The sequence below is a fragment of the Engystomops pustulosus genome, chromosome 9 (assembly GCF_040894005.1).
Source record: "Engystomops pustulosus chromosome 9, aEngPut4.maternal, whole genome shotgun sequence".
In the NCBI taxonomy this organism is placed as follows: Eukaryota; Metazoa; Chordata; class Amphibia; order Anura; family Leptodactylidae; genus Engystomops; species Engystomops pustulosus.
The window spans coordinates 69656232-69684225 of record NC_092419.1 but is presented as its reverse complement, the minus strand read 5'-3'; the positions used below and the strand labels follow the sequence as shown (position 1 = coordinate 69684225).

Below are 27994 nucleotides of genomic sequence, written 5' to 3'. Positions count from 1 at the left end.
CAAAAGGGTCAACAGAACTTGGGATTCCCAGCCAGTCTCCCATGCTTGTACTTGCCAAGCCTTAAGCTGCATTGTTGCTGCGATCTGACGAGAGCAGGCACATTCAGCTTAGAATGGCCGTTGACAGCAGCTGTTCAGTTTGAACCTTCTTTTACTATCTCATAGAGAAACTATCACAATTTTCAGGTTCAAAAAGGTCAACAGAACTTGGGATTCCCAGCCAGTCTCCCATGCTGGTACTTGCCAAGTCTTAAGCTGCATTGCTGCTGCGATCTGACGAGAGCAGGCACATTCAGCTTAGAATGGCCGTTGACAGCAGCTGTTCAGTTTGAACCTTCTTTTACTATCTCATAGAGAAACTAACACAATTTTCAGGTTCAAAAAGGTCAACGGAACTTGGGATTCCCAGCCAGTCTCCCATGCTGGTACTTGCCAAGCCTTAAGCTGCATTGCTGCTGCGATCTGACGAGAGCAGGCACATTCAGCTTAGAATGGCCGTTGACAGCAGCTGTTCAATTTGAACCTTCTTTTACCATCTTTGACAGAGAAACTAACAATTTTCAGGTTCAAAAAGGTTAACGGAACTTGGGATTCCCAGCCAGTCTCCCATGCTGGTACTTGCCAAGCCTTAAGCTGCATTGCTGCTGCGATCTGACGAGAGCAGGCACATTCAGCTTAGAATGGCCGTTGACAGGAGCTGTTCAATTTGAACCTTCTTTTACTATCTCATAGAGAAACTAACACAATTTTCAGGTTCAAAAAGGTCAACGGAACTTGGGATTCCCAGCCAGTCTCCCATGCTGGTACTTGCCAAGCCTTAAGCTGCATTGCTGCTGCGATCTGACGAGAGCAGGCACATTCAGCTTAGAATGGCCGTTGACAGCAGCTGTTCAATTTGAACCTTCTTTTACTATCTCATAGAGAAACTAACACAATTTTCAGGTTCAAAAAGGTCAACGGAACTTGGGATTCCCAGCCAGTCTCCCATGCTGGTACTTGCCAAGCCTTAAGCTGCATTGCTGCTGCGATCTGACGAGAGCAGGCACATTCAGCTTAGAATGGCCGTTGACAGCAGCTGTTCAATTTGAACCTTCTTTTACTATCTCATAGAGAAACTAACACAATTTTCAGGTTCAAAAAGGTCAACGGAACTTGGGATTCCCAGCCAGTCTCCCATGCTGGTACTTGCCAAGCCTTAAGCTGCATTGCTGCTGCGATCTGACGAGAGCAGGCACATTCAGCTTAGAATGGCCATTGACAGCAGCTGTTCAATTTGAACCTTCTTTTACTATCTCATAGAGAAACTAACACAATTTTCAGGTTCAAAAAGGTCAACGGAACTTGGGATTCCCAGCCAGTCTCCCATGCTGGTACTTGCCAAGCCTTAAGCTGCATTGCTGCTGCGATCTGACGAGAGCAGGCACATTCAGCTTAGAATGGCCGTTGATAGCAGCTGTTCAATTTGAACCTTCTTTTACTATCTCATAGAGAAACTAACACAATTTTCAGGTTCAAAAAGGTCAACAGAACTTGGGATTCCCAGCCAGCCTCCCATGCTGGTACTTGCCAAGCCTTAAGCTGCATTGCTGCTGCGATCTGACGAGAGCAGGCACATTCAGCTTAGAATGGCCGTTGACAGCAGCTGTTCAATTTGAACCTTCTTTTACTATCTCATAGAGAAACTAACACAATTTTCAGGTTCAAAAAGGTCAACGGAACTTGGGATTCCCAGCCAGTCTCCCATGCTGGTACTTGCCAAGCCTTAAGCTGCATTGCTGCTGCGATCTGACAAGAGCAGGCACATTCAGCTTAGAATGGCCGTTGACAGCAGCTGTTCAATTTGAACCTTCTTTTACTATCTCATAGAGAAACTAACACAATTTTCAGGTTCAAAAATGTCAACAGAACTTGGGATTCCCAGCCAGTCACCCATGCTGGTACTTGCCAAGCCTTAAGCTGCATTGCTGCTGCGATCTGACGAGAGCAGGCACATTCAGCTTAGAATGGCCGTTGACAGCAGCTGTTCAATTTGAACCTTCTTTTACCATCTTTGACAGAGAAACTAACAATTTTCAGGTTCAAAAAGGTCAACGGAACTTGGGATTCCCAGCCAGTCTCCCATGCTGGTACTTGCCAAGCCTTAAGCTGCATTGCTGCTGCGATCTGACGAGAGCAGGCACATTCAGCTTAGAATGGCCGTTGACAGCAGCTGTTCAATTTGAACCTTCTTTTACTATCTCATAGAGAAACTAACACAATTTTCAGGTTCAAAAAGGTCAACGGAACTTGGGATTCCCAGCCACTCTCCCATGCTGGTACTTGCCAAGCCTTAAGCTGCTGCGATCTGACGAGAGCAGGCACATTCAGCTTAGAATGGTCGTTGACAGCAGCTGTTCAATTTGAACCTTCTTTTACTATCTCATAGAGAAACTAACACAATTTTCAGGTTCAAAAAGGTCAACGGAACTTGGGATTCCCAGCCAGTCTCCCATGCTGGTACTTGCCAAGCCTTAAGCTGCATTGCTGCTGTGATCTGACGAGAGCAGGCACATTCAGCTTAGAATGGCCGTTGACAGCAGCTGTTCAATTTGAACCTTCTTTTACTATCTCATAGAGAAACTAACACAATTTTCAGGTTCAAAAAGGTCAACGGAACTTGGGATTCCCAGCCAGTCTCCCATGCTGGTACTTGCCAAGCCTTAAGCTGCATTGCTGCTGCGATCTGACGAGAGCAGGCACATTCAGCTTAGAATGGCCGTTGATAGCAGCTGTTCAATTTGAACCTTCTTTTACTATCTCATAGAGAAACTAACACAATTTTCAGGTTCAAAAAGGTCAACAGAACTTGGGATTCCCAGCCAGCCTCCCATGCTGGTACTTGCCAAGCCTTAAGCTGCATTGCTGCTGCGATCTGACGAGAGCAGGCACATTCAGCTTAGAATGGCCGTTGACAGCAGCTGTTCAATTTGAACCTTCTTTTACTATCTCATAGAGAAACTAACACAATTTTCAGGTTCAAAAAGGTCAACGGAACTTGGGATTCCCAGCCAGTCTCCCATGCTGGTACTTGCCAAGCCTTAAGCTGCATTGCTGCTGCGATCTGACAAGAGCAGGCACATTCAGCTTAGAATGGCCGTTGACAGCAGCTGTTCAATTTGAACCTTCTTTTACTATCTCATAGAGAAACTAACACAATTTTCAGGTTCAAAAATGTCAACAGAACTTGGGATTCCCAGCCAGTCACCCATGCTGGTACTTGCCAAGCCTTAAGCTGCATTGCTGCTGCGATCTGACGAGAGCAGGCACATTCAGCTTAGAATGGCCGTTGACAGCAGCTGTTCAATTTGAACCTTCTTTTACCATCTTTGACAGAGAAACTAACAATTTTCAGGTTCAAAAAGGTCAACGGAACTTGGGATTCCCAGCCAGTCTCCCATGCTGGTACTTGCCAAGCCTTAAGCTGCATTGCTGCTGCGATCTGACGAGAGCAGGCACATTCAGCTTAGAATGGCCGTTGACAGCAGCTGTTCAATTTGAACCTTCTTTTACTATCTCATAGAGAAACTAACACAATTTTCAGGTTCAAAAAGGTCAACGGAACTTGGGATTCCCAGCCACTCTCCCATGCTGGTACTTGCCAAGCCTTAAGCTGCTGCGATCTGACGAGAGCAGGCACATTCAGCTTAGAATGGTCGTTGACAGCAGCTGTTCAATTTGAACCTTCTTTTACTATCTCATAGAGAAACTAACACAATTTTCAGGTTCAAAAAGGTCAACGGAACTTGGGATTCCCAGCCAGTCTCCCATGCTGGTACTTGCCAAGCCTTAAGCTGCATTGCTGCTGCGATCTGACGAGAGCAGGCACATTCAGCTTAGAATGGCCGTTGACAGCAGCTGTTCAATTTGAACCTTCTTTTACTATCTCATAGAGAAACTAACACAATTTTCAGGTTCAAAAAGGTCAACGGAACTTGGGATTCCCAGCCAGTCTCCCATGCTGGTACTTGCCAAGCCTTAAGCTGCTGCGATCTGACGAGAGCAGGCACATTCAGCTTAGAATGGCCGTTGACAGCAGCTGTTCAATTTGAACCTTCTTTTACTATCTCATAGAGAAACTAACACAATTTTCAGGTTCAAAAAGGTCAACAGAACTTGGGATTCCCAGCCAGTCTCCCATGCTGGTACTTGCCAAGCCTTAAGCTGCATTGCTGCTGCGATCTGACGAGAGCAGGCACATTCAGCTTAGAATGGCTGTTGACAGCAGCTGTTCAATTTGAACCTTCTTTTACTATCTCATAGAGAAACTAACACAATTTTCAGGTTCAAAAAGGTCAACGGAACTTGGGATTCCCAGCCAGTCTCCCATGCTGGTACTTGCCAAGCCTTAAGCTGCATTGATGCTGCGATCTGACGAGAGCAGGCACATTCAGCTTAGAATGGCCGTTGACAGCAGCTGTTCAGTTTGAACCTTCTTTTACTGTCTCATAGAGAAACTAACACAATTTTCAGGTTCAAAAAGGTCAACGGAACTTGGGATTCCCAGCCAGTCTCCCATGCTGGTACTTGCCAAGCCTTAAGCTGCATTGCTGCTGCGATCTGAGGAGAGCAGGCACATTCAGCTTAGAATGGCCGTTGACAGCAGCTGTTCAGTTTGAACCTTCTTTTACTATCTCATAGAGAAACTAACACAATTTTCAGGTTCAAAAAGGTCAACGGAACTTGGGATTCCCAGCCAGTCTCCCATGCTGGTACTTGCCAAGCCTTAAGCTGCATTGCTGCTGCGATCTGACGAGAGCAGGCACATTCAGCTTAGAATGGCCGTTGACAGCAGCTGTTCAATTTGAACCTTCTTTTACCATCTTTGACAGAGAAACTAACAATTTTCAGGTTCAAAAAGGTCAACGGAACTTGGGATTCCCAGCCAGTCTCCCATGCTGGTACTTGCCAAGCCTTAAGCTGCATTGCTGCTGCGATCTGACGAGAGCAGGCACATTCAGCTTAGAATGGCCGTTGACAGCAGCTGTTCAATTTGAACCTTCTTTTACTATCTCATAGAGAAACTAACACAATTTTCAGGTTCAAAAAGGTCAACGGAACTTGGGATTCCCAGCCAGTCTCCCATGCTGGTACTTGCCAAGCCTTAAGCTGCATTGCTGCTGCGATCTGACGAGAGCAGGCACATTCAGCTTAGAATGGCCGTTGACAGCAGCTGTTCAATTTGAACCTTCTTTTACTATCTCATAGAGAAACTAACACAATTTTCAGGTTCAAAAAGGTCAACGGAACTTGGGATTCCCAGCCAGTCTCCCATGCTGGTACTTGCCAAGCCTTAAGCTGCATTGCTGCTGCGATCTGACGAGAGCAGGCACATTCAGCTTAGAATGGCCGTTGACAGCAGCTGTTCAATTTGAACCTTCTTTTACTATCTCATAGAGAAACTAACACAATTTTCAGGTTCAAAAAGGTCAACAGAACTTGGGATTCCCAGCCAGTCTCCCATGCTGGTACTTGCCAAGCCTTAAGCTGCATTGCTGCTGCGATCTGACGAGAGCAGGCACATTCAGCTTAGAATGGCCGTTGACAGCAGCTGTTCAATTTGAACCTTCTTTTACCATCTTTGACAGAGAAACTAACAATTTTCAGGTTCAAAAAGGTCAACGGAACTTGGGATTCCCAGCCAGTCTCCCATGCTGGTACTTGCCAAGCCTTAAGCTGTATTGCTGCTGCGATCTGACGAGAGCAGGCACATTCAGCTTAGAATGGCCGTTGACAGCAGCTGTTCAATTTGAACCTTCTTTTACTATCTCATAGAGAAACTAACACAATTTTCAGGTTCAAAAAGGTCAACGGAACTTGGGATTCCCAGCCAGTCTCCCATGCTGGTACTTGCCAAGCCTTAAGCTGCATTGATGCTGCGATCTGACGAGAGCAGGCACATTCAGCTTAGAATGGCCGTTGACAGCAGCTGTTCAATTTGAACCTTCTTTTACTATCTCATAGAGAAACTAACACAATTTTCAGGTTCAAAAAGGTCAACGGAACTTGGTATTCCCAGCCAGTCTCCCATGCTGGTACTTGCCAAGCCTTAAGCTGCATTGCTGCTGCGATCTGACGAGAGCAGGCACATTCAGCTTAGAATGGCCGTTGACCGCAGCTGTTCAGTTTGAACCTTCTTTTACTATCTCATAGAGAAACTAACACAATTTTCAGGTTCAAAAAGGTCAACGGAACTTGGGATTCCCAGCCAGTCTCCCATGCTGGTACTTGCCAAGCCTTAAGCTGCATTGCTGCTGCGATCTGACGAGAGCAGGCACATTCAGCTTAGAATGGCCGTTGACAGCAGCTGTTCAATTTGAACCTTCTTTTACTATCTCATAGAGAAACTAACACAATTTTCAGGTTCAAAAAGGTCAACGGAACTTGGGATTCCCAGCCAGTCTCCCATGCTGGTACTTGCCAAGCCTTAAGCTGCATTGCTGCTGCGATCTGACGAGAGCAGGCACATTCAGCTTAGAATGGTCGTTGACAGCAGCTGTTCAATTTGAACCTTCTTTTACTATCTCATAGAGAAACTAACACAATTTTCAGGTTCAAAAAGGTCAACGGAACTTGGGATTCCCAGCCAGTCTCCCATGCTGGTACTTGCCAAGCCTTAAGCTGCATTGCTGCTGCGATCTGACGAGAGCAGGCACATTCAGCTTAGAATGGCCGTTGACAGCAGCTGTTCAATTTGAACCTTCTTTTACTATCTCATAGAGAAACTAACACAATTTTCAGGTTCAAAAAGGTCAACGGAACTTGGGATTCCCAGCCAGTCTCCCATGCTGGTACTTGCCAAGCCTTAAGCTGCTGCGATCTGACGAGAGCAGGCACATTCAGCTTAGAATGGCCGTTGACAGCAGCTGTTCAATTTGAACCTTCTTTTACTATCTCATAGAGAAACTAACACAATTTTCAGGTTCAAAAAGGTCAACAGAACTTGGGATTCCCAGCCAGTCTCCCATGCTGGTACTTGCCAAGCCTTAAGCTGCATTGCTGCTGCGATCTGACGAGAGCAGGCACATTCAGCTTAGAATGGCTGTTGACAGCAGCTGTTCAATTTGAACCTTCTTTTACTATCTCATAGAGAAACTAACACAATTTTCAGGTTCAAAAAGGTCAACGGAACTTGGGATTCCCAGCCAGTCTCCCATGCTGGTACTTGCCAAGCCTTAAGCTGCATTGATGCTGCGATCTGACGAGAGCAGGCACATTCAGCTTAGAATGGCCGTTGACAGCAGCTGTTCAGTTTGAACCTTCTTTTACTGTCTCATAGAGAAACTAACACAATTTTCAGGTTCAAAAAGGTCAACGGAACTTGGGATTCCCAGCCAGTCTCCCATGCTGGTACTTGCCAAGCCTTAAGCTGCATTGCTGCTGCGATCTGAGGAGAGCAGGCACATTCAGCTTAGAATGGCCGTTGACAGCAGCTGTTCAGTTTGAACCTTCTTTTACTATCTCATAGAGAAACTAACACAATTTTCAGGTTCAAAAAGGTCAACGGAACTTGGGATTCCCAGCCAGTCTCCCATGCTGGTACTTGCCAAGCCTTAAGCTGCATTGCTGCTGCGATCTGACGAGAGCAGGCACATTCAGCTTAGAATGGCCGTTGACAGCAGCTGTTCAATTTGAACCTTCTTTTACCATCTTTGACAGAGAAACTAACAATTTTCAGGTTCAAAAAGGTCAACGGAACTTGGGATTCCCAGCCAGTCTCCCATGCTGGTACTTGCCAAGCCTTAAGCTGCATTGCTGCTGCGATCTGACGAGAGCAGGCACATTCAGCTTAGAATGGCCGTTGACAGCAGCTGTTCAATTTGAACCTTCTTTTACTATCTCATAGAGAAACTAACACAATTTTCAGGTTCAAAAAGGTCAACGGAACTTGGGATTCCCAGCCAGTCTCCCATGCTGGTACTTGCCAAGCCTTAAGCTGCATTGCTGCTGCGATCTGACGAGAGCAGGCACATTCAGCTTAGAATGGCCGTTGACAGCAGCTGTTCAATTTGAACCTTCTTTTACTATCTCATAGAGAAACTAACACAATTTTCAGGTTCAAAAAGGTCAACGGAACTTGGGATTCCCAGCCAGTCTCCCATGCTGGTACTTGCCAAGCCTTAAGCTGCATTGCTGCTGCGATCTGACGAGAGCAGGCACATTCAGCTTAGAATGGCCGTTGACAGCAGCTGTTCAATTTGAACCTTCTTTTACTATCTCATAGAGAAACTAACACAATTTTCAGGTTCAAAAAGGTCAACAGAACTTGGGATTCCCAGCCAGTCTCCCATGCTGGTACTTGCCAAGCCTTAAGCTGCATTGCTGCTGCGATCTGACGAGAGCAGGCACATTCAGCTTAGAATGGCCGTTGACAGCAGCTGTTCAATTTGAACCTTCTTTTACCATCTTTGACAGAGAAACTAACAATTTTCAGGTTCAAAAAGGTCAACGGAACTTGGGATTCCCAGCCAGTCTCCCATGCTGGTACTTGCCAAGCCTTAAGCTGTATTGCTGCTGCGATCTGACGAGAGCAGGCACATTCAGCTTAGAATGGCCGTTGACAGCAGCTGTTCAATTTGAACCTTCTTTTACTATCTCATAGAGAAACTAACACAATTTTCAGGTTCAAAAAGGTCAACGGAACTTGGGATTCCCAGCCAGTCTCCCATGCTGGTACTTGCCAAGCCTTAAGCTGCATTGCTGCTGCGATCTGACGAGAGCAGGCACATTCAGCTTAGAATGGCCGTTGACAGCAGCTGTTCAATTTGAACCTTCTTTTACTATCTCATAGAGAAACTAACACAATTTTCAGGTTCAAAAAGGTCAACGGAACTTGGGATTCCCAGCCAGTCTCCCATGCTGGTACTTGCCAAGCCTTAAGCTGCATTGCTGCTGCGATCTGACGAGAGCAGGCACATTCAGCTTAGAATGGCCGTTGATAGCAGCTGTTCAATTTGAACCTTCTTTTACTATCTCATAGAGAAACTAACACAATTTTCAGGTTCAAAAAGGTCAACAGAACTTGGGATTCCCAGCCAGTCTCCCATGCTGGTACTTGCCAAGCCTTAAGCTGCATTGCTGCTGCGATCTGACGAGAGCAGGCACATTCAGCTTAGAATGGCCGTTGACAGCAGCTATTCAGTTTAAACCTTCTTTTACTATCTCATAGAGAAACTAACACAATTTTCAGGTTCAAAAAGGTCAACGGAACTTGGGATTCCCAGCCAGTCTCCCATGCTGGTACTTGCCAAGCCTTAAGCTGCATTGCTGCTGCGATCTGACGAGAGCAGGCACATTCAACTTAGAATGGCCGTTGACAGCAGCTTTTCAATTTGAACCTTCTTTTACCATCTTTGTCAGAGAAACTAACAATTTTCAGGTTCAAAAAGGTCAACGGAACTTGGGATTCCCAGCCAGTCTCCCATGCTGGTACTTGCCAAGCCTTAAGCTGCATTGCTGCTGCGATCTGACGAGAGCAGGCACATTCAGCTTAGAATGGCCGTTGACAGCAGCTGTTCAATTTGAACCTTCTTTTACTATCTCATAGAGAAACTAACACAATTTTCAGGTTCAAAAAGGTCAACGGAACTTGGGATTCCCAGCCAGTCTCCCATGCTGGTACTTGCCAAGCCTTAAGCTGCATTGCTGCTGCGATCTGACGAGAGCAGGCACATTCAGCTTAGAATGGCCGTTGATAGCAGCTGTTCAATTTGAACCTTCTTTTACTATCTCATAGAGAAACTAACACAATTTTCAGGTTCAAAAAGGTCAACGGAACTTGGGATTCCCAGCCAGTCTCCCATGCTGGTACTTGCCAAGCCTTAAGCTGCATTGCTGCTGCGATCTGACGAGAGCAGGCACATTCAGCTTAGAATGGCCGTTGACAGCAGCTGTTCAGTTTAAACCTTCTTTTACTATCTCATAGAGAAACTAACACAATTTTCAGGTTCAAAAAGGTCAACGGAACTTGGGATTCCCAGCCAGTCTCCCATGCTGGTACTTGCCAAGCCTTAAGCTGCATTGCTGCTGCGATCTGACGAGAGCAGGCACATTCAGCTTAGAATGGCCGTTGACAGCAGCTGTTCAATTTGAACCTTCTTTTACCATCTTTGACAGAGAAACTAACAATTTTCAGGTTCAAAAAGGTCAACGGAACTTGGGATTCCCAGCCAGTCTCCCATGCTGGTACTTGCCAAGCCTTAAGCTGCATTGCTGCTGCGATCTGACGAGAGCAGGCACATTCAGCTTAGAATGGCCGTTGACAGCAGCTGTTCAATTTGAACCTTCTTTTACTATCTCATAGAGAAACTAACACAATTTTCAGGTTCAAAAAGGTCAACGGAACTTGGGATTCCCAGCCAGTCTCCCATGCTGGTACTTGCCAAGCCTTAAGCTGCATTGCTGCTGCGATCTGACGAGAGCAGGCACATTCAGCTTAGAATGGCCGTTGACAGCAGCTGTTCAATTTGAACCTTCTTTTACTATCTCATAGAGAAACTAACACAATTTTCAGGTTCAAAAAGGTCAACGGAACTTGGGATTCCCAGCCAGTCTCCCATGCTGGTACTTGCCAAGCCTTAAGCTGCATTGCTGCTGCGATCTGACGAGAGCAGGCACATTCAGCTTAGAATGGCCGTTGATAGCAGCTGTTCAATTTGAACCTTCTTTTACTATCTCATAGAGAAACTAACACAATTTTCAGGTTCAAAAAGGTCAACAGAACTTGGGATTCCCAGCCAGTCTCCCATGCTGGTACTTGCCAAGCCTTAAGCTGCATTGCTGCTGCGATCTGACGAGAGCAGGCACATTCAGCTTAGAATGGCCGTTGACAGCAGCTATTCAGTTTAAACCTTCTTTTACTATCTCATAGAGAAACTAACACAATTTTCAGGTTCAAAAAGGTCAACGGAACTTGGGATTCCCAGCCAGTCTCCCATGCTGGTACTTGCCAAGCCTTAAGCTGCATTGCTGCTGCGATCTGACGAGAGCAGGCACATTCAACTTAGAATGGCCGTTGACAGCAGCTTTTCAATTTGAACCTTCTTTTACCATCTTTGTCAGAGAAACTAACAATTTTCAGGTTCAAAAAGGTCAACGGAACTTGGGATTCCCAGCCAGTCTCCCATGCTGGTACTTGCCAAGCCTTAAGCTGCATTGCTGCTGCGATCTGACGAGAGCAGGCACATTCAGCTTAGAATGGCCGTTGACAGCAGCTGTTCAATTTGAACCTTCTTTTACTATCTCATAGAGAAACTAACACAATTTTCAGGTTCAAAAAGGTCAACGGAACTTGGGATTCCCAGCCAGTCTCCCATGCTGGTACTTGCCAAGCCTTAAGCTGCATTGCTGCTGCGATCTGACGAGAGCAGGCACATTCAGCTTAGAATGGCCGTTGATAGCAGCTGTTCAATTTGAACCTTCTTTTACTATCTCATAGAGAAACTAACACAATTTTCAGGTTCAAAAAGGTCAACGGAACTTGGGATTCCCAGCCAGTCTCCCATGCTGGTACTTGCCAAGCCTTAAGCTGCATTGCTGCTGCGATCTGACGAGAGCAGGCACATTCAGCTTAGAATGGCCGTTGACAGCAGCTGTTCAGTTTAAACCTTCTTTTACTATCTCATAGAGAAACTAACACAATTTTCAGGTTCAAAAAGGTCAACGGAACTTGGGATTCCCAGCCAGTCTCCCATGCTGGTACTTGCCAAGCCTTAAGCTGCATTGCTGCTGCGATCTGACGAGAGCAGGCACATTCAGCTTAGAATGGCCGTTGACAGCAGCTGTTCAATTTGAACCTTCTTTTACCATCTTTGACAGAGAAACTAACAATTTTCAGGTTCAAAAAGGTCAACGGAACTTGGGATTCCCAGCCAGTCTCCCATGCTGGTACTTGCCAAGCCTTAAGCTGCATTGCTGCTGCGATCTGACGAGAGCAGGCACATTCAGCTTAGAATGGCCGTTGACAGCAGCTGTTCAATTTGAACCTTCTTTTACTATCTCATAGAGAAACTAACACAATTTTCAGGTTCAAAAAGGTCAACGGAACTTGGGATTCCCAGCCAGTCTCCCATGCTGGTACTTGCCAAGCCTTAAGCTGCATTGCTGCTGCGATCTGACGAGAGCAGGCACATTCAGCTTAGAATGGCCGTTGACAGCAGCTGTTCAATTTGAACCTTCTTTTACTATCTCATAGAGAAACTAACACAATTTTCAGGTTCAAAAAGGTCAACGGAACTTGGGATTCCCAGCCAGTCTCCCATGCTGGTACTTGCCAAGCCTTAAGCTGCATTGCTGCTGCGATCTGACGAGAGCAGGCACATTCAGCTTAGAATGGCCGTTGACAGCAGCTGTTCAATTTGAACCTTCTTTTACCATCTTTGACAGAGAAACTAACAATTTTCAGGTTCAAAAAGGTCAACGGAACTTGGGATTCCCAGCCAGTCTCCCATGCTGGTACTTGCCAAGCCTTAAGCTGCATTGCTGCTGCGATCTGACGAGAGCAGGCACATTCAGCTTAGAATGGCCGTTGACAGCAGCTGTTCAATTTGAACCTTCTTTTACCATCTTTGACAGAGAAACTAACAATTTTCAGGTTCAAAAAGGTCAACGGAACTTGGGATTCCCAGCCAGTCTCCCATGCTGGTACTTGCCAAGCCTTAAGCTGCATTGCTGCTGCGATCTGACGAGAGCAGGCACATTCAGCTTAGAATGGCCGTTGACAGCAGCTGTTCAATTTGAACCTTCTTTTACCATCTTTGACAGAGAAACTAACAATTTTCAGGTTCAAAAAGGTCAACGGAACTTGGGATTCCCAGCCAGTCTCCCATGCTGGTACTTGCCAAGCCTTAAGCTGCATTGCTGCTGCGATCTGACGAGAGCAGGCACATTCAGCTTAGAATGGCCGTTGACAGCAGCTGTTCAATTTGAACCTTCTTTTACTATCTCATAGAGAAACTAACACAATTTTCAGGTTCAAAAAGGTCAACGGAACTTGGGATTCCCAGCCAGTCTCCCATGCTGGTACTTGCCAAGCCTTAAGCTGCATTGCTGCTGCGATCTGACGAGAGCAGGCACATTCAGCTTAGAATGGCCGTTGACAGCAGCTGTTCAATTTGAACCTTCTTTTACTATCTCATAGAGAAACTAAAACAATTTTCAGGTTCAAAAAGGTCAACGGAACTTGGGATTCCCAGCCAGTCTCCCATGCTGGTACTTGCCAAGCCTTAAGCTGCATTGCTGCTGCGATCTGACGAGAGCAGGCACATTCAGCTTAGAATGGCCGTTGACAGCAGCTGTTCAATTTGAACCTTCTTTTACTATCTCATAGAGAAACTAACACAATTTTCAGGTTCAAAAAGGTCAACGGAACTTGGGATTCCCAGCCAGTCTCCCATGCTGGTACTTGCCAAGCCTTAAGCTGCTGCGATCTGACGAGAGCAGGCACATTCAGCTTAGAATGGCCGTTGACAGCAGCTGTTCAATTTGAACCTTCTTTTACTATCTCATAGAGAAACTAACACAATTTTCAGGTTCAAAAAGGTCAACAGAACTTGGGATTCCCAGCCAGTCTCCCATGCTGGTACTTGCCAAGCCTTAAGCTGCATTGCTGCTGCGATATGACGAGAGCAGGCACATTCAGCTTAGAATGGCCGTTGACAGCAGCTGTTCAATTTGAACCTTCTTTTACTATCTCATAGAGAAACTAACACAATTTTCAGGTTCAAAAAGGTCAACGGAACTTGGGATTCCCAGCCAGTCTCCCATGCTGGTACTTGCCAAGCCTTAAGCTGCATTGATGCTGCGATCTGACGAGAGCAGGCACATTCAGCTTAGAATGGCCGTTGACAGCAGCTGTTCAGTTTGAACCTTCTTTTACTATCTCATAGAGAAACTAACACAATTTTCAGGTTCAAAAAGGTCAACGGAACTTGGGATTCCCAGCCAGTCTCCCATGCTGGTACTTGCCAAGCCTTAAGCTGCATTGCTGCTGCGATCTGACGAGAGCAGGCACATTCAGCTTAGAATGGCCGTTGACAGCAGCTGTTCAGTTTGAACCTTCTTTTACTATCTCATAGAGAAACTAACACAATTTTCAGGTTCAAAAAGGTCAACGGAACTTGGGATTCCCAGCCAGTCTCCCATGCTGGTACTTGCCAAGCCTTAAGCTGCATTGCTGCTGCGATCTGACGAGAGCAGGCACATTCAGCTTAGAATGGCCGTTGACAGCAGCTGTTCAATTTGAACCTTCTTTTACCATCTTTGACAGAGAAACTAACAATTTTTAGGTTCAAAAAGGTCAACGGAACTTGGGATTCCCAGCCAGTCTCCCATGCTGGTACTTGCCAAGCCTTAAGCTGCATTGCTGCTGCGATCTGACGAGAGCAGGCACATTCAGCTTAGAATGGCTGTTGACAGCAGCTGTTCAATTTGAACCTTCTTTTACTATCTCATAGAGAAACTAACCCAATTTTCAGGTTCAAAAAGGTCAACGGAACTTGGGATTCCCAGCCAGTCTCCCATGCTGGTACTTGCCAAGCCTTAAGCTGCATTGATGCTGCGATCTGACGAGAGCAGGCACATTCAGCTTAGAATGGCCGTTGACAGCAGCTGTTCAGTTTGAACCTTCTTTTACTATCTCATAGAGAAACTAACACAATTTTCAGGTTCAAAAAGGTCAACGGAACTTGGGATTCCCAGCCAGTCTCCCATGCTGGTACTTGCCAAGCCTTAAGCTGCATTGCTGCTGCGATCTGACGAGAGCAGGCACATTCAGCTTAGAATGGCCGTTGACAGCAGCTGTTCAATTTGAACCTTCTTTTACCATCTTTGACAGAGAAACTAACAATTTTTAGGTTCAAAAAGGTCAACGGAACTTGGGATTCCCAGCCAGTCTCCCATGCTGGTACTTGCCAAGCCTTAAGCTGCATTGCTGCTGCGATCTGACGAGAGCAGGCACATTCAGCTTAGAATGGCCGTTGACAGCAGCTGTTCAATTTGAACCTTCTTTTACTATCTCATAGAGAAACTAACACAATTTTCAGGTTCAAAAAGGTCAACGGAACTTGGGATTCCCAGCCAGTCTCCCATGCTGGTACTTGCCAAGCCTTAAGCTGCATTGCTGCTGCGATCTGACAAGAGCAGGCACATTCAGCTTAGAATTGCCGTTGACAGCAGCTGTTCAATTTGAACCTTCTTTTACTATCTCATAGAGAAACTAACACAATTTTCAGGTTCAAAAAGGTCAACGGAACTTGGGATTCCCAGCCAGTCTCCCATGCTGGTACTTGCCAAGCCTTAAGCTGCATTGCTGCTGCGATCTGACGAGAGCAGGCACATTCAGCTTAGAATGGCCGTTGACAGCAGCTGTTCAATTTGAACCTTCTTTTACTATCTCATAGAGAAACTAACACAATTTTCAGGTTCAAAAAGGTCAACAGAACTTGGGATTCCCAGCCAGTCTCCCATGCTGGTACTTGCCAAGCCTTAAGCTGCATTGCTGCTGCGATCTGACGAGAGCAGGCACATTCAGCTTAGAATGGCCGTTGACAGCAGCTGTTCAATTTGAACCTTCTTTTACCATCTTTGACAGAGAAACTAACAATTTTCAGGTTCAAAAAGGTCAACGGAACTTGGGATTCCCAGCCAGTCTGCCATGCTGGTACTTGCCAAACCTTAAGCTGCATTGCTGCTGCGATCTGACGAGAGCAGGCACATTCAGCTTAGAATGGCCGTTGACAGCAGCTGTTCAATTTGAACCTTCTTTTACTATCTCATAGAGAAACTAACACAATTTTCAGGTTCAAAAAGGTCAACGGAACTTGGGATTCCCAGCCAGTCTCCCATGCTGGTACTTGCCAAGCCTTAAGCTGCATTGCTGCTGCGATCTGACGAGAGCAGGCACATTCAGCTTAGAATGGCCGTTGACAGCAGCTGTTCAATTTGAACCTTCTTTTACTATCTCATAGAGAAACTAACACAATTTTCAGGTTCAAAAAGGTCAACGGAACTTGGGATTCCCAGCCAGTCTCCCATGCTGGTACTTGCCAAGCCTTAAGCTGCATTGCTGCTGCGATCTGACGAGAGCAGGCACATTCAGCTTAGAATGGCCGTTGACAGCAGCTGTTCAATTTGAACCTTCTTTTACCATCTTTGACAGAGAAACTAACAATTTTCAGGTTCAAAAAGGTCAACGGAACTTGGGATTCCCAGCCAGTCTGCCATGCTGGTACTTGCCAAGCCTTAAGCTGCATTGCTGCTGCGATCTGACGAGAGCAGGCACATTCAGCTTAGAATGGCCGTTGACAGCAGCTGTTCAATTTGAACCTTCTTTTACTATCTCATAGAGAAACTAACACAATTTTCAGGTTCAAAAAGGTCAACGGAACTTGGGATTCCCAGCCAGTCTCCCATGCTGGTACTTGCCAAGCCTTAAGCTGCATTGCTGCTGCGATCTGACGAGAGCAGGCACATTCAGCTTAGAATGGCCGTTGACAGCAGCTGTTCAATTTGAACCTTCTTTTACTATCTCATAGAGAAACTAACACAATTTTCAGGTTCAAAAAGGTCAACGGAACTTGGGATTCCCAGCCAGTCTCCCATGCTGGTACTTGCCAAGCCTTAAGCTGCATTGCTGCTGCGATCTGACGAGAGCAGGCACATTCAGCTTAGAATGGCCGTTGACAGCAGCTGTTCAATTTGAACCTTCTTTTACCATCTTTGACAGAGAAACTAACAATTTTCAGGTTCAAAAAGGTCAACGGAACTTGGGATTCCCAGCCAGTCTCCCATGCTGGTACTTGCCAAGCCTTAAGCTGCATTGCTGCTGCGATCTGACGAGAGCAGGCACATTCAGCTTAGAATGGCCGTTGACAGCAGCTGTTCAATTTGAACCTTCTTTTACCATCTTTGACAGAGAAACTAACAATTTTCAGGTTCAAAAAGGTCAACGGAACTTGGGATTCCCAGCCAGTCTCCCATGCTGGTACTTGCCAAGCCTTAAGCTGCATTGCTGCTGCGATCTGACGAGAGCAGGCACATTCAGCTTAGAATGGCCGTTGACAGCAGCTGTTCAATTTGAACCTTCTTTTACCATCTTTGACAGAGAAACTAACAATTTTCAGGTTCAAAAAGGTCAACGGAACTTGGGATTCCCAGCCAGTCTCCCATGCTGGTACTTGCCAAGCCTTAAGCTGCATTGCTGCTGCGATCTGACGAGAGCAGGCACATTCAGCTTAGAATGGCCGTTGACAGCAGCTGTTCAATTTGAACCTTCTTTTACTATCTCATAGAGAAACTAACACAATTTTCAGGTTCAAAAAGGTCAACGGAACTTGGGATTCCCAGCCAGTCTCCCATGCTGGTACTTGCCAAGCCTTAAGCTGCATTGCTGCTGCGATCTGACGAGAGCAGGCACATTCAGCTTAGAATGGCCGTTGACAGCAGCTGTTCAATTTGAACCTTCTTTTACTATCTCATAGAGAAACTAAAACAATTTTCAGGTTCAAAAAGGTCAACGGAACTTGGGATTCCCAGCCAGTCTCCCATGCTGGTACTTGCCAAGCCTTAAGCTGCATTGCTGCTGCGATCTGACGAGAGCAGGCACATTCAGCTTAGAATGGCCGTTGACAGCAGCTGTTCAATTTGAACCTTCTTTTACTATCTCATAGAGAAACTAACACAATTTTCAGGTTCAAAAAGGTCAACGGAACTTGGGATTCCCAGCCAGTCTCCCATGCTGGTACTTGCCAAGCCTTAAGCTGCTGCGATCTGACGAGAGCAGGCACATTCAGCTTAGAATGGCCGTTGACAGCAGCTGTTCAATTTGAACCTTCTTTTACTATCTCATAGAGAAACTAACACAATTTTCAGGTTCAAAAAGGTCAACAGAACTTGGGATTCCCAGCCAGTCTCCCATGCTGGTACTTGCCAAGCCTTAAGCTGCATTGCTGCTGCGATATGACGAGAGCAGGCACATTCAGCTTAGAATGGCCGTTGACAGCAGCTGTTCAATTTGAACCTTCTTTTACTATCTCATAGAGAAACTAACACAATTTTCAGGTTCAAAAAGGTCAACGGAACTTGGGATTCCCAGCCAGTCTCCCATGCTGGTACTTGCCAAGCCTTAAGCTGCATTGATGCTGCGATCTGACGAGAGCAGGCACATTCAGCTTAGAATGGCCGTTGACAGCAGCTGTTCAGTTTGAACCTTCTTTTACTATCTCATAGAGAAACTAACACAATTTTCAGGTTCAAAAAGGTCAACGGAACTTGGGATTCCCAGCCAGTCTCCCATGCTGGTACTTGCCAAGCCTTAAGCTGCATTGCTGCTGCGATCTGACGAGAGCAGGCACATTCAGCTTAGAATGGCCGTTGACAGCAGCTGTTCAGTTTGAACCTTCTTTTACTATCTCATAGAGAAACTAACACAATTTTCAGGTTCAAAAAGGTCAACGGAACTTGGGATTCCCAGCCAGTCTCCCATGCTGGTACTTGCCAAGCCTTAAGCTGCATTGCTGCTGCGATCTGACGAGAGCAGGCACATTCAGCTTAGAATGGCCGTTGACAGCAGCTGTTCAATTTGAACCTTCTTTTACCATCTTTGACAGAGAAACTAACAATTTTTAGGTTCAAAAAGGTCAACGGAACTTGGGATTCCCAGCCAGTCTCCCATGCTGGTACTTGCCAAGCCTTAAGCTGCATTGCTGCTGCGATCTGACGAGAGCAGGCACATTCAGCTTAGAATGGCTGTTGACAGCAGCTGTTCAATTTGAACCTTCTTTTACTATCTCATAGAGAAACTAACCCAATTTTCAGGTTCAAAAAGGTCAACGGAACTTGGGATTCCCAGCCAGTCTCCCATGCTGGTACTTGCCAAGCCTTAAGCTGCATTGATGCTGCGATCTGACGAGAGCAGGCACATTCAGCTTAGAATGGCCGTTGACAGCAGCTGTTCAGTTTGAACCTTCTTTTACTATCTCATAGAGAAACTAACACAATTTTCAGGTTCAAAAAGGTCAACGGAACTTGGGATTCCCAGCCAGTCTCCCATGCTGGTACTTGCCAAGCCTTAAGCTGCATTGCTGCTGCGATCTGACGAGAGCAGGCACATTCAGCTTAGAATGGCCGTTGACAGCAGCTGTTCAATTTGAACCTTCTTTTACCATCTTTGACAGAGAAACTAACAATTTTTAGGTTCAAAAAGGTCAACGGAACTTGGGATTCCCAGCCAGTCTCCCATGCTGGTACTTGCCAAGCCTTAAGCTGCATTGCTGCTGCGATCTGACGAGAGCAGGCACATTCAGCTTAGAATGGCCGTTGACAGCAGCTGTTCAATTTGAACCTTCTTTTACTATCTCATAGAGAAACTAACACAATTTTCAGGTTCAAAAAGGTCAACGGAACTTGGGATTCCCAGCCAGTCTCCCATGCTGGTACTTGCCAAGCCTTAAGCTGCATTGCTGCTGCGATCTGACAAGAGCAGGCACATTCAGCTTAGAATTGCCGTTGACAGCAGCTGTTCAATTTGAACCTTCTTTTACTATCTCATAGAGAAACTAACACAATTTTCAGGTTCAAAAAGGTCAACGGAACTTGGGATTCCCAGCCAGTCTCCCATGCTGGTACTTGCCAAGCCTTAAGCTGCATTGCTGCTGCGATCTGACGAGAGCAGGCACATTCAGCTTAGAATGGCCGTTGACAGCAGCTGTTCAATTTGAACCTTCTTTTACTATCTCATAGAGAAACTAACACAATTTTCAGGTTCAAAAAGGTCAACAGAACTTGGGATTCCCAGCCAGTCTCCCATGCTGGTACTTGCCAAGCCTTAAGCTGCATTGCTGCTGCGATCTGACGAGAGCAGGCACATTCAGCTTAGAATGGCCGTTGACAGCAGCTGTTCAATTTGAACCTTCTTTTACCATCTTTGACAGAGAAACTAACAATTTTCAGGTTCAAAAAGGTCAACGGAACTTGGGATTCCCAGCCAGTCTGCCATGCTGGTACTTGCCAAACCTTAAGCTGCATTGCTGCTGCGATCTGACGAGAGCAGGCACATTCAGCTTAGAATGGCCGTTGACAGCAGCTGTTCAATTTGAACCTTCTTTTACTATCTCATAGAGAAACTAACACAATTTTCAGGTTCAAAAAGGTCAACAGAACTTGGGATTCCCAGCCAGTCTCCCATGCTGGTACTTGCCAAGCCTTAAGCTGCATTGCTGCTGCGATCTGACGAGAGCAGGCACATTCAGCTTAGAAAGGCCGTTGACAGCAGCTGTTCAATTTGAACCTTCTTTTACTATCTCATAGAGAAACTAACACAATTTTCAGGTTCAAAAAGGTCAACAGAACTTGGGATTCCCAGCCAGTCTCCCATGCTGGTACTTGCCAAGCCTTAAGCTGCATTGCTGCTGCGATCTGACGAGAGCAGGCACATTCAGCTTAGAAAGGCCGTTGACAGCAGCTGTTCAATTTGAACCTTCTTTTACTATCTCATAGAGAAACTAACACAATTTTCAGGTTCAAAAAGGTCAACGGAACTTGGGATTCCCAGCCAGTCTCCCATGCTGGTACTTGCCAAGCCTTAAGCTGCATTGCTGCTGCGATCTGACGAGAGCAGGCACATTCAGCTTAGAATGGCCGTTGACAGCAGCTGTTCAATTTGAACCTTCTTTTACTATCTCATAGAGAAACTAACACAATTTTCAGGTTCAAAAAGGTCAACAGAACTTGGGATTCCCAGCCAGTCTCCCATGCTGGTACTTGCCAAGCCTTAAGCTGCATTGCTGCTGCGATCTGACGAGAGCAGGCACATTCAGCTTAGAAAGGCCGTTGACAGCAGCTGTTCAATTTGAACCTTCTTTTACTATCTCATAGAGAAACTAACACAATTTTCAGGTTCAAAAAGGTCAACGGAACTTGGGATTCCCAGCCAGTCTCCCATGCTGGTACTTGCCAAGCCTTAAGCTGCATTGCTGCTGCGATCTGACGAGAGCAGGCACATTCAGCTTAGAATGGCCGTTGACAGCAGCTGTTCAATTTGAACCTTCTTTTACTATCTCATAGAGAAACTAACACAATTTTCAGGTTCAAAAAGGTCAACAGAACTTGGGATTCCCAGCCAGTCTCCCATGCTGGTACTTGCCAAGCCTTAAGCTGCATTGCTGCTGCGATCTGACGAGAGCAGGCACATTCAGCTTAGAATGGCCGTTGACAGCAGCTGTTCAATTTGAACCTTCTTTTACCATCTTTGACAGAGAAACTAACAATTTTCAGGTTCAAAAAGGTCAACGGAACTTGGGATTCCCAGCCAGTCTCCCATGCTGGTACTTGCCAAGCCTTAAGCTGCATTGCTGCTGCGATCTGACGAGAGCAGGCACATTCAGCTTAGAATGGCCGTTGACAGCAGCTGTTCAATTTGAACCTTCTTTTACTATCTCATAGAGAAACTAACACAATTTTCAGGTTCAAAAAGGTCAACGGAACTTGGGATTCCCAGCCAGTCTCCCATGCTGGTACTTGCCAAGCCTTAAGCTGCATTGCTGCTGCGATCTGACGAGAGCAGGCACATTCAGCTTAGAATGGCCGTTGACAGCAGCTGTTCAATTTGAACCTTCTTTTACTATCTCATAGAGAAACTAACACAATTTTCAGGTTCAAAAAGGTCAACGGAACTTGGGATTCCCAGCCAGTCTCCCATGCTGGTACTTGCCAAGCCTTAAGCTGCTGCGATCTGACGAGAGCAGGCACATTCAGCTTAGAATGGCCGTTGACAGCAGCTGTTCAATTTGAACCTTCTTTTACTATCTCATAGAGAAACTAACACAATTTTCAGGTTCAAAAAGGTCAACAGAACTTGGGATTCCCAGCCAGTCTCCCATGCTGGTACTTGCCAAGCCTTAAGCTGCATTGCTGCTGCGATCTGACGAGAGCAGGCACATTCAGCTTAGAATGGCTGTTGACAGCAGCTGTTCAGTTTGAACCTTCTTTTACTATCTCATAGAGAAACTAACACAATTTTCAGGTTCAAAAAGGTCAACTGAACTTGGGATTCCCAGCCAGTCTCCCATGCTGGTACTTGCCAAGCCTTAAGCTGCATTGCTGCTGCGATCTGACGAGAGCAGGCACATTCAGCTTAGAATGGCCGTTGACAGTAGCTGTTCAGTTTGAACCTTCTTTTACTATCTCATAGAGAAACTAACACAATTTTCAGGTTCAAAAAGGTCAACGGAACTTGGGATTCCCAGCCAGTCTCCCATGCTGGTACTTGCCAAGCCTTAAGCTGCATTGCTGCTGCGATCTGACGAGAGCAGGCACATTCAGCTTAGAATGGCCGTTGACAGCAGCTGTTCAATTTGAACCTTCTTTTACCATCTTTGACAGAGAAACTAACAATTTTTAGGTTCAAAAAGGTCAACGGAACTTGGGATTCCCAGCCAGTCTCCCATGCTGGTACTTGCCAAGCCTTAAGCTGCATTGCTGCTGCGATCTGACGAGAGCAGGCACATTCAGCTTAGAATGGCCGTTGACAGCAGCTGTTCAATTTGAACCTTCTTTTACTATCTCATAGAGAAACTAACACAATTTTCAGGTTCAAAAAGGTCAACGGAACTTGGGATTCCCAGCCAGTCTCCCATGCTGGTACTTGCCAAGCCTTAAGCTGCATTGCTGCTGCGATCTGACAAGAGCAGGCACATTCAGCTTAGAATTGCCGTTGACAGCAGCTGTTCAATTTGAACCTTCTTTTACTATCTCATAGAGAAACTAACACAATTTTCAGGTTCAAAAAGGTCAACGGAACTTGGGATTCCCAGCCAGTCTCCCATGCTGGTACTTGCCAAGCCTTAAGCTGCATTGCTGCTGCGATCTGACGAGAGCAGGCACATTCAGCTTAGAATGGCCGTTGACAGCAGCTGTTCAATTTGAACCTTCTTTTACTATCTCATAGAGAAACTAACACAATTTTCAGGTTCAAAAAGGTCAACAGAACTTGGGATTCCCAGCCAGTCTCCCATGCTGGTACTTGCCAAGCCTTAAGCTGCATTGCTGCTGCGATCTGACGAGAGCAGGCACATTCAGCTTAGAATGGCCGTTGACAGCAGCTGTTCAATTTGAACCTTCTTTTACCATCTTTGACAGAGAAACTAACAATTTTCAGGTTCAAAAAGGTCAACGGAACTTGGGATTCCCAGCCAGTCTGCCATGCTGGTACTTGCCAAACCTTAAGCTGCATTGCTGCTGCGATCTGACGAGAGCAGGCACATTCAGCTTAGAATGGCCGTTGACAGCAGCTGTTCAATTTGAACCTTCTTTTACTATCTCATAGAGAAACTAACACAATTTTCAGGTTCAAAAAGGTCAACAGAACTTGGGATTCCCAGCCAGTCTCCCATGCTGGTACTTGCCAAGCCTTAAGCTGCATTGCTGCTGCGATCTGACGAGAGCAGGCACATTCAGCTTAGAAAGGCCGTTGACAGCAGCTGTTCAATTTGAACCTTCTTTTACTATCTCATAGAGAAACTAACACAATTTTCAGGTTCAAAAAGGTCAACGGAACTTGGGATTCCCAGCCAGTCTCCCATGCTGGTACTTGCCAAGCCTTAAGCTGCATTGCTGCTGCGATCTGACGAGAGCAGGCACATTCAGCTTAGAATTGCCGTTGACAGCAGCTGTTCAATTTGAACCTTCTTTTACTATCTCATAGAGAAACTAACACAATTTTCAGGTTCAAAAAGGTCAACGGAACTTGGGATTCCCAGCCAGTCTCCCATGCTGGTACTTGCCAAGCCTTAAGCTGCATTGCTGCTGCGATCTGACGAGAGCAGGCACATTCAGCTTAGAATGGCCGTTGACAGCAGCTGTTCAATTTGAACCTTCTTTTACTATCTCATAGAGAAACTAACACAATTTTCAGGTTCAAAAAGGTCAACAGAACTTGGGATTCCCAGCCAGTCTCCCATGCTGGTACTTGCCAAGCCTTAAGCTGCATTGCTGCTGCGATCTGACGAGAGCAGGCACATTCAGCTTAGAATGGCCGTTGACAGCAGCTGTTCAATTTGAACCTTCTTTTACCATCTTTGACAGAGAAACTAACAATTTTCAGGTTCAAAAAGGTCAACGGAACTTGGGATTCCCAGCCAGTCTCCCATGCTGGTACTTGCCAAGCCTTAAGCTGCATTGCTGCTGCGATCTGACGAGAGCAGGCACATTCAGCTTAGAATGGCCGTTGACAGCAGCTGTTCAATTTGAACCTTCTTTTACTATCTCATAGAGAAACTAACACAATTTTCAGGTTCAAAAAGGTCAACGGAACTTGGGATTCCCAGCCAGTCTCCCATGCTGGTACTTGCCAAGCCTTAAGCTGCATTGCTGCTGCGATCTGACGAGAGCAGGCACATTCAGCTTAGAATGGCCGTTGACAGCAGCTGTTCAATTTGAACCTTCTTTTACTATCTCATAGAGAAACTAACACAATTTTCAGGTTCAAAAAGGTCAACGGAACTTGGGATTCCCAGCCAGTCTCCCATGCTGGTACTTGCCAAGCCTTAAGCTGCTGCGATCTGACGAGAGCAGGCCCATTCAGCTTAGAATGGCCGTTGACAGCAGCTGTTCAATTTGAACCTTCTTTTACTATCTCATAGAGAAACTAACACAATTTTCAGGTTCAAAAAGGTCAACAGAACTTGGGATTCCCAGCCAGTCTCCCATGCTGGTACTTGCCAAGCCTTAAGCTGCATTGCTGCTGCGATCTGACGAGAGCAGGCACATTCAGCTTAGAATGGCTGTTGACAGCAGCTGTTCAATTTGAACCTTCTTTTACTATCTCATAGAGAAACTAACACAATTTTCAAGTTCAAAAAGGTCAACGGAACTTGGGATTCCCAGCCAGTCTCCCATGCTGGTACTTGCCAAGCCTTAAGCTGCATTGCTGCTGCGATCTGACGAGAGCAGGCACATTCAGCTTAGAATGGCCGTTGACTGCAGCTGTTCAATTTGAACCTTCTTTTACCATCTTTGACAGAGAAACTAACAATTTTCAGGTTCAAAAAGGTCAACGGAACATGGGATTCCCAGCCAGTCTCCCATGCTGGTACTTGCCAAGCCTTAAGCTGCATTGCTGCTGCGATCTGACGAGAGCAGGCACATTCAGCTTAGAATGGCCGTTGACAGCAGCTGTTGAATTTGAACCTTCTTTTACTATCTCATAGAGAAACTAACACAATTTTCAGGTTCAAAAAGGTCAACGGAACTTGGGATTCCCAGCCAGTCTCCCATGCTGGTACTTGCCAAGCCTTAAGCTGCATTGCTGCTGCGATCTGACGAGAGCAGGCACATTCAGCTTAGAATGGCTGTTGACTGCAGCTGTTCAATTTGAACCTTCTTTTACTATTTCATAGAGAAACTAACACAATTTTCAAGTTCAAAAAGGTCAACGGAACTTGGGATTCCCAGCCAGTCTCCCATGCTGGTACTTGCCAAGCCTTAAGCTGCATTGATGCTGCGATCTGACGAGAGCAGGCACATTCAGCTTAGAATGGCCGTTGACAGCAGCTGTTCAGTTTGAACCTTCTTTTACTATCTCATAGAGAAACTAACACAATTTTCAGGTTCAAAAAGGTCAACAGAACTTGGGATTCCCAGCCAGTCTCCCATGCTGGTACTTGCCAAGCCTTAAGCTGCATTGCTGCTGCGATCTGACGAGAGCAGGCACATTCAGCTTAGAATGGCCGTTGACAGCAGCTGTTCAGTTTGAACCTTCTTTTACTATCTCATAGAGAAACTAACACAATTTTCAGGTTCAAAAAGGTCAACGGAACTTGGGATTCCCAGCCAGTCTCCCATGCTGGTACTTGCCAAGCCTTAAGCTGCATTGCTGCTGCGATCTGACGAGAACAGGCACATTCAGCTTAGAATGGCCGTTGACAGCAGCTGTTCAATTTGAACCTTCTTTTACCATCTTTGGCAGAGAAACTAACAATTTTCAGGTTCAAAAAGGTCAACGGAACTTGGGATTCCCAGCCAGTCTCCCATGCTGGTACTTGCCAAGCCTTAAGCTGCATTGTTGCTGCGATCTGACGAGAACAGGCACATTCAGCTTAGAATGGCCGTTGACAGCAGCTGTTCAATTTGAACCTTCTTTTACTATCTCATAGAGAAACTAACACAATTTTCAGGTTCAAAAAGGTCAACAGAACTTGGGATTCCCAGCCAGTCTCCCATGCTGGTACTTGCCAAGCCTTAAGCTGCATTGCTGCTGCGATCTGACGAGAGCAGGCACATTCAGCTTAGAATGGCCGTTGACAGCAGCTGTTCAATTTGAACCCTCTTTTACTATCTCATAGAAAAACTAACACAATTTTCAGGTTCAAAAAGGTCAACAGAACTTGGGATTTCCAGCCAGTCTCCCATGCTGGTACTTGCCAAGCCTTAAACTGCATTGCTGCTGCGATCTGACGAGAGCAGGCACATTCAGCTTAGAATGGCCGTTGACAGCAGCTGTTCAATTTGAACCTTCTTGTACTATCTCATAGAGAAACTAACACAATTTTCAGGTTCAAAAAGGTCAACGGAACTTGGGATTCCCAGCCAGTGTCCCATGCTGGTACTTGCCAAGCCTTAAGCTGCATTGCTGCTGCGATCTGACGAGAGCAGGCACATTCAGCTTAGAATGGCCGTTGACAGCAGCTGTTCAATTTGAACCTTCTTTTACCATCTTTGACAGAGAAACTAACAATTTTCAGGTTCAAAAAGGTCAACGGAACTTGGGATTCCCAGCCAGTCTCCCATGCTGGTACTTGCCAAGCCTTAAGCTGCATTGCTGCTGCGATCTGACGAGAGCAGGCACATTCAGCTTAGAATGGCCGTTGACAGCAGCTGTTCAATTTGAACCTTCTTTTACTATCTCATAGAGAAACTAACACAATTTTCAGGTTCAAAAATGTCAACAGAACTTGGGATTCCCAGCCAGTCTCCCATGCTGGTACTTGCCAAGCCTTAAGCTGCATTGCTGCTGCGATCTGACGAGAGTAGGCACATTCAGCTTAGATTGGCTGTTGACAGCAGCTGTTCAATTTGAACCTTCTTTTACTATCTCATAGAGAAACTAACACAATTTTCAGGTTCAAAAAGGTCAACGGAACTTGGGATTCCCAGCCAGTCTCCCATGCTGGTACTTGCCAAGCCTTAAGCTGCTGCGATCTGACGAGAGCAGGCACATTCAGCTTAGAATGGCCGTTGACAGCAGCTGTTCAATTTGAACCTTCTTTTACTATCTCATAGAGAAACTAACACAATTTTCAGGTTCAAAAAGGTCAACAGAACTTGGGATTCCCAGCCAGTCTCCCATGCTGGTACTTGCCAAGCCTTAAGCTGCATTGCTGCTGCGATCTGACGAGAGCAGGCACATTCAGCTTAGATTGGCTGTTGACAGCAGCTGTTCAATTTGAACCTTCTTTTACTATCTCATAGAGAAACTAACACAATTTTCAGGTTCAAAAAGGTCAACGGAACTTGGGATTCCCAGCCAGTCTCCCATGCTGGTACTTGCCAAGTCTTAAGCTGCATTGCTGCCGCAATCTGACGAGAGCAGGCACATTCAGCTTAGAATGGCCGTTGACAGCAGCTGTTCAATTTGAACCTTCTTTTACTATCTCATAGAGAAACTAACACAATTTTCAGGTTCAAAAAGGTCAACGGAACTTGGGATTCCCAGCCAGTCTCCCATGCTGGTACTTGCCAAGCCTTAAGCTGCATTGCTGCTGCGATCTGACGAGAACAGGCACATTCAGCTTAGAATGGCCGTTGACAGCAGCTGTTCAATTTGAACCTTCTTTTACCATCTTTGGCAGAGAAACTAACAATTTTCAGGTTCAAAAAGGTCAACGGAACTTGGGATTCCCAGCCAGTCTCCCATGCTGGTACTTGCCAAGCCTTAAGCTGCATTGCTGCTGCGATCTGACGAGAA

The 27994-nt window shown here is 45.9% G+C and overlaps 66 pseudogenes; all 66 read right to left on the bottom strand.

Annotated features, from left to right (window-relative positions):
• Positions 1-6: 6 nt before the first annotated feature.
• On the bottom strand, positions 7-125 carry LOC140087187 (5S ribosomal RNA; annotated as a pseudogene).
• Positions 126-195: 70 nt separating this feature from the next.
• LOC140085565 (5S ribosomal RNA) lies at positions 196-314 on the bottom strand (annotated as a pseudogene).
• Positions 315-384: 70 nt separating this feature from the next.
• LOC140102177 (5S ribosomal RNA) lies at positions 385-503 on the bottom strand (annotated as a pseudogene).
• Positions 504-573: 70 nt separating this feature from the next.
• LOC140086698 (5S ribosomal RNA) lies at positions 574-692 on the bottom strand (annotated as a pseudogene).
• Positions 693-762: 70 nt separating this feature from the next.
• On the bottom strand, positions 763-881 carry LOC140102176 (5S ribosomal RNA; annotated as a pseudogene).
• A 70-nt stretch (positions 882-951) lies between these two features.
• Positions 952-1070, bottom strand: LOC140102175 (5S ribosomal RNA; annotated as a pseudogene).
• Positions 1071-1140: 70 nt separating this feature from the next.
• Positions 1141-1259, bottom strand: LOC140082879 (5S ribosomal RNA; annotated as a pseudogene).
• Positions 1260-1329: 70 nt separating this feature from the next.
• On the bottom strand, positions 1330-1448 carry LOC140085101 (5S ribosomal RNA; annotated as a pseudogene).
• A 70-nt stretch (positions 1449-1518) lies between these two features.
• LOC140086490 (5S ribosomal RNA) lies at positions 1519-1637 on the bottom strand (annotated as a pseudogene).
• A 70-nt stretch (positions 1638-1707) lies between these two features.
• LOC140089055 (5S ribosomal RNA) lies at positions 1708-1826 on the bottom strand (annotated as a pseudogene).
• A 259-nt stretch (positions 1827-2085) lies between these two features.
• Positions 2086-2204, bottom strand: LOC140102174 (5S ribosomal RNA; annotated as a pseudogene).
• Positions 2205-2455: 251 nt separating this feature from the next.
• LOC140088028 (5S ribosomal RNA) lies at positions 2456-2574 on the bottom strand (annotated as a pseudogene).
• A 70-nt stretch (positions 2575-2644) lies between these two features.
• Positions 2645-2763, bottom strand: LOC140085100 (5S ribosomal RNA; annotated as a pseudogene).
• Positions 2764-2833: 70 nt separating this feature from the next.
• LOC140086489 (5S ribosomal RNA) lies at positions 2834-2952 on the bottom strand (annotated as a pseudogene).
• A 70-nt stretch (positions 2953-3022) lies between these two features.
• LOC140089053 (5S ribosomal RNA) lies at positions 3023-3141 on the bottom strand (annotated as a pseudogene).
• A 259-nt stretch (positions 3142-3400) lies between these two features.
• Positions 3401-3519, bottom strand: LOC140102173 (5S ribosomal RNA; annotated as a pseudogene).
• A 251-nt stretch (positions 3520-3770) lies between these two features.
• On the bottom strand, positions 3771-3889 carry LOC140102172 (5S ribosomal RNA; annotated as a pseudogene).
• Positions 3890-4140: 251 nt separating this feature from the next.
• On the bottom strand, positions 4141-4259 carry LOC140081961 (5S ribosomal RNA; annotated as a pseudogene).
• A 70-nt stretch (positions 4260-4329) lies between these two features.
• Positions 4330-4448, bottom strand: LOC140084557 (5S ribosomal RNA; annotated as a pseudogene).
• A 70-nt stretch (positions 4449-4518) lies between these two features.
• LOC140083988 (5S ribosomal RNA) lies at positions 4519-4637 on the bottom strand (annotated as a pseudogene).
• Positions 4638-4707: 70 nt separating this feature from the next.
• Positions 4708-4826, bottom strand: LOC140102171 (5S ribosomal RNA; annotated as a pseudogene).
• Positions 4827-4896: 70 nt separating this feature from the next.
• On the bottom strand, positions 4897-5015 carry LOC140102170 (5S ribosomal RNA; annotated as a pseudogene).
• Positions 5016-5085: 70 nt separating this feature from the next.
• Positions 5086-5204, bottom strand: LOC140102169 (5S ribosomal RNA; annotated as a pseudogene).
• A 70-nt stretch (positions 5205-5274) lies between these two features.
• On the bottom strand, positions 5275-5393 carry LOC140102168 (5S ribosomal RNA; annotated as a pseudogene).
• A 70-nt stretch (positions 5394-5463) lies between these two features.
• LOC140081414 (5S ribosomal RNA) lies at positions 5464-5582 on the bottom strand (annotated as a pseudogene).
• Positions 5583-5652: 70 nt separating this feature from the next.
• On the bottom strand, positions 5653-5771 carry LOC140082945 (5S ribosomal RNA; annotated as a pseudogene).
• A 70-nt stretch (positions 5772-5841) lies between these two features.
• Positions 5842-5960, bottom strand: LOC140084556 (5S ribosomal RNA; annotated as a pseudogene).
• A 70-nt stretch (positions 5961-6030) lies between these two features.
• LOC140079074 (5S ribosomal RNA) lies at positions 6031-6149 on the bottom strand (annotated as a pseudogene).
• Positions 6150-6219: 70 nt separating this feature from the next.
• Positions 6220-6338, bottom strand: LOC140102165 (5S ribosomal RNA; annotated as a pseudogene).
• Positions 6339-6408: 70 nt separating this feature from the next.
• Positions 6409-6527, bottom strand: LOC140086755 (5S ribosomal RNA; annotated as a pseudogene).
• A 70-nt stretch (positions 6528-6597) lies between these two features.
• LOC140102164 (5S ribosomal RNA) lies at positions 6598-6716 on the bottom strand (annotated as a pseudogene).
• A 251-nt stretch (positions 6717-6967) lies between these two features.
• LOC140081960 (5S ribosomal RNA) lies at positions 6968-7086 on the bottom strand (annotated as a pseudogene).
• A 70-nt stretch (positions 7087-7156) lies between these two features.
• Positions 7157-7275, bottom strand: LOC140084555 (5S ribosomal RNA; annotated as a pseudogene).
• Positions 7276-7345: 70 nt separating this feature from the next.
• LOC140083987 (5S ribosomal RNA) lies at positions 7346-7464 on the bottom strand (annotated as a pseudogene).
• Positions 7465-7534: 70 nt separating this feature from the next.
• LOC140102163 (5S ribosomal RNA) lies at positions 7535-7653 on the bottom strand (annotated as a pseudogene).
• Positions 7654-7723: 70 nt separating this feature from the next.
• LOC140102162 (5S ribosomal RNA) lies at positions 7724-7842 on the bottom strand (annotated as a pseudogene).
• Positions 7843-7912: 70 nt separating this feature from the next.
• On the bottom strand, positions 7913-8031 carry LOC140102161 (5S ribosomal RNA; annotated as a pseudogene).
• Positions 8032-8101: 70 nt separating this feature from the next.
• On the bottom strand, positions 8102-8220 carry LOC140102160 (5S ribosomal RNA; annotated as a pseudogene).
• Positions 8221-8290: 70 nt separating this feature from the next.
• Positions 8291-8409, bottom strand: LOC140081413 (5S ribosomal RNA; annotated as a pseudogene).
• Positions 8410-8479: 70 nt separating this feature from the next.
• Positions 8480-8598, bottom strand: LOC140082944 (5S ribosomal RNA; annotated as a pseudogene).
• Positions 8599-8668: 70 nt separating this feature from the next.
• Positions 8669-8787, bottom strand: LOC140102159 (5S ribosomal RNA; annotated as a pseudogene).
• Positions 8788-8857: 70 nt separating this feature from the next.
• On the bottom strand, positions 8858-8976 carry LOC140085099 (5S ribosomal RNA; annotated as a pseudogene).
• A 70-nt stretch (positions 8977-9046) lies between these two features.
• Positions 9047-9165, bottom strand: LOC140081411 (5S ribosomal RNA; annotated as a pseudogene).
• A 70-nt stretch (positions 9166-9235) lies between these two features.
• LOC140082982 (5S ribosomal RNA) lies at positions 9236-9354 on the bottom strand (annotated as a pseudogene).
• A 70-nt stretch (positions 9355-9424) lies between these two features.
• Positions 9425-9543, bottom strand: LOC140102158 (5S ribosomal RNA; annotated as a pseudogene).
• Positions 9544-9613: 70 nt separating this feature from the next.
• LOC140085098 (5S ribosomal RNA) lies at positions 9614-9732 on the bottom strand (annotated as a pseudogene).
• A 70-nt stretch (positions 9733-9802) lies between these two features.
• LOC140102157 (5S ribosomal RNA) lies at positions 9803-9921 on the bottom strand (annotated as a pseudogene).
• Positions 9922-9991: 70 nt separating this feature from the next.
• LOC140102155 (5S ribosomal RNA) lies at positions 9992-10110 on the bottom strand (annotated as a pseudogene).
• A 70-nt stretch (positions 10111-10180) lies between these two features.
• LOC140102153 (5S ribosomal RNA) lies at positions 10181-10299 on the bottom strand (annotated as a pseudogene).
• Positions 10300-10369: 70 nt separating this feature from the next.
• On the bottom strand, positions 10370-10488 carry LOC140102152 (5S ribosomal RNA; annotated as a pseudogene).
• Positions 10489-10558: 70 nt separating this feature from the next.
• On the bottom strand, positions 10559-10677 carry LOC140085097 (5S ribosomal RNA; annotated as a pseudogene).
• A 70-nt stretch (positions 10678-10747) lies between these two features.
• Positions 10748-10866, bottom strand: LOC140081410 (5S ribosomal RNA; annotated as a pseudogene).
• A 70-nt stretch (positions 10867-10936) lies between these two features.
• Positions 10937-11055, bottom strand: LOC140082981 (5S ribosomal RNA; annotated as a pseudogene).
• A 70-nt stretch (positions 11056-11125) lies between these two features.
• Positions 11126-11244, bottom strand: LOC140102151 (5S ribosomal RNA; annotated as a pseudogene).
• A 70-nt stretch (positions 11245-11314) lies between these two features.
• Positions 11315-11433, bottom strand: LOC140085096 (5S ribosomal RNA; annotated as a pseudogene).
• Positions 11434-11503: 70 nt separating this feature from the next.
• LOC140102150 (5S ribosomal RNA) lies at positions 11504-11622 on the bottom strand (annotated as a pseudogene).
• Positions 11623-11692: 70 nt separating this feature from the next.
• On the bottom strand, positions 11693-11811 carry LOC140102149 (5S ribosomal RNA; annotated as a pseudogene).
• A 70-nt stretch (positions 11812-11881) lies between these two features.
• LOC140102148 (5S ribosomal RNA) lies at positions 11882-12000 on the bottom strand (annotated as a pseudogene).
• Positions 12001-12070: 70 nt separating this feature from the next.
• On the bottom strand, positions 12071-12189 carry LOC140102147 (5S ribosomal RNA; annotated as a pseudogene).
• A 70-nt stretch (positions 12190-12259) lies between these two features.
• Positions 12260-12378, bottom strand: LOC140102146 (5S ribosomal RNA; annotated as a pseudogene).
• A 70-nt stretch (positions 12379-12448) lies between these two features.
• On the bottom strand, positions 12449-12567 carry LOC140102144 (5S ribosomal RNA; annotated as a pseudogene).
• A 70-nt stretch (positions 12568-12637) lies between these two features.
• LOC140102143 (5S ribosomal RNA) lies at positions 12638-12756 on the bottom strand (annotated as a pseudogene).
• Positions 12757-12826: 70 nt separating this feature from the next.
• LOC140102141 (5S ribosomal RNA) lies at positions 12827-12945 on the bottom strand (annotated as a pseudogene).
• Positions 12946-13015: 70 nt separating this feature from the next.
• On the bottom strand, positions 13016-13134 carry LOC140102140 (5S ribosomal RNA; annotated as a pseudogene).
• Positions 13135-13204: 70 nt separating this feature from the next.
• LOC140102139 (5S ribosomal RNA) lies at positions 13205-13323 on the bottom strand (annotated as a pseudogene).
• Positions 13324-13574: 251 nt separating this feature from the next.
• Positions 13575-13693, bottom strand: LOC140097330 (5S ribosomal RNA; annotated as a pseudogene).
• Positions 13694-27994: the final 14301 nt, after the last annotated feature.